At 38.6% G+C, this 2,084-nt stretch overlaps 1 long non-coding RNA gene across 1 annotated transcript; it reads right to left on the reverse strand.

Annotated features, from left to right (window-relative positions):
- Window positions 1-913: 913 nt before the first annotated feature.
- LOC118732565 lies at window positions 914-2,074 on the reverse strand. Its single transcript, XR_004992149.1, has 2 exons — window positions 1,942-2,074; window positions 914-1,880 (listed from the first exon to the last, which is right to left on the reverse strand). It is a non-coding gene; the product is annotated as an uncharacterized LOC118732565 (long non-coding RNA).
- Window positions 2,075-2,084: the final 10 nt, after the last annotated feature.

Below are 2,084 nucleotides of genomic sequence, written 5' to 3' on the forward strand. Positions count from 1 at the left end.
GGATGGGCGGGAATGGAGGGTAAAAACCGTTGGGATATTATTATTATATTATAGAGAGTATTATTGAATATAAGCCCTAAAATATATACAAATTTTATTTCAGCGTATACAAAAAAATAAATCTACCTGTGTAACAGCACGGTGGGATAGGGGAAGGGGGGGACCGCGGCGTAGCGTGACGTGGTGTGGTCGCCGCCGCGAAGCTAAGTAAATTTAATGTTTGAAAGAGCAATAATGTCAATAAATTTTATTTCGCTGGTGTGAAATAACGTCAATTGACATTATTTCCGTTGATCTTATTACCTGGCACCAATAATATATTTTCAAAGCGAACATTTTGAACTTGAAAGTCGCGAAAATCTCTATAAGCCATACAAAGTTAAGATAAAACATGTTTCCTTCAACCCCAAATGCGTTTTATATAAATTAAATTTGATTAAACTCGCATAGAGGATACAGTAAGAAGGCAATTGAGAGATGCTTCAAATCCTTTGGAGAACTCGATAAGAAACAGGAATGAGTTTTATTTGTTAATTATGAAAAACAATTCCTTATATTTCAGAGAAACTTTCGAAAGAAGCTGTTACATATGTTCTAACAGAAGTAGAGAACGAGTTGCACCCACGTAAAAAACGCCATCCATACCGAATATTTTAAAGGTTTTCTCAACTCTGAGATATCTTGTTCAGGGATCATACCAGCAGAGTGTTGCAACGAGGAGTTATTGAATTACCCCCAACCTAAGATTTCTACTGTGTTTATAAAAATGTGCATCTTTCAAACTGAATGTGGAGGCCTATATTCTATGGTTGTTATTAATAGCATTCTTCTTTGTTAGGCAGAGAAGGTTCTGCCGTTCGATAGGCGGCCGTGAGGCTGCCGAAATCTTTGTCTAGGCAACTTTGCAGTTGCCGAATTTGGAGAAATGATGAAAGTCAAAGCTTGTCATTCATATTCTAATTTTATTGATCAAACTTGATACTATTTATACACATTATTTCCCCAGCCACTTTCGTAGCTCCGCCTCTTTTCCAGTGCTTTATGATTCAGCATTCCAAATTTGCAAAGCAACCAATCAAAACGCAGTGCATGACGTGTCGCCGAAATATTCTGTTTGTGCAGAGGCGGCGTCGCTCCATGCGGCCGGCAATACACTATAAAGATATGAAAATGCTGTACATGGGGTTTTCTATATAGATAAATTAATATTGGCCGCGTTTATATGCGTTGTGCTTCAATTCTCATCCGACGTAGTCGTCTGTTGAAATACTTTTCTAATACCGTGAACATGGCCACAAGTACTAGGTTTATAAAAAGTGCTATGAAGTCGAGTCTTTGTTGTTATTGATTTCGGCTTACCGACTTCGTAGCCCGTGATGGCTATCAGGATGGCGCTAAAAATTGACTTTCACCACGCCATGTGTTAACGATTTAAAGTATATTTTGGCATGATCGCCATGTGGAGGCGATCAACAATGTGAAAAATGAATATGTATTTGGCAGAATCGGCATGTGGAGGTCCTATATTCTATCGTTTTTATTAATAGCCCTCTTCTTGTTAGGCAGAGAAGGTTGTGCCGTTCGATAGGCGGCCGTGAGGCTGCCGAAATCTTTGTCTAGGCAACTTTGCAGTTGTCTAAGTTGGAGAAATGATAAAAGTCAAAACTTGTCGTTCATATTCTAATTTTATTGATTAAACTTAATGCTATTTATACACAAATTATTTGTTAAACCACTTTCATTGCTCCACCTCTTTTCCAGTGCTTTGTGATTCAGCATTCCAAATTTGCAAAGCAACCAATCAAAACGCAGTTCATGACGTGTCGCCGAAGTATTCTGCTTGTACAGTGGCGGCGTCGCTCCATGCGGCGGGCAATACACTATAGAGATATGAAAATGCTGTACATGGGCATGGGCATAGCACTAGGCTGTTTTGCTTACAATGTTGAATTGCTTGGTCAGCGATAATGGAATGTGTGTCAACGGGTAATGCTTATGTTGCATTTTGCTGTGACTTACTACGCGAATTTATCAATAAACCAGCGCTTGGAAATTTGAAATCTTTGTTTTGAATTAAAACTCAA

Source organism: Rhagoletis pomonella, unplaced genomic scaffold (genome assembly GCF_013731165.1).
Source record: "Rhagoletis pomonella isolate Grant_MI unplaced genomic scaffold, Rhpom_1.0 Rhpom_scaffold_22387, whole genome shotgun sequence".
NCBI classification, from domain to species: Eukaryota; Metazoa; Arthropoda; class Insecta; order Diptera; family Tephritidae; genus Rhagoletis; species Rhagoletis pomonella.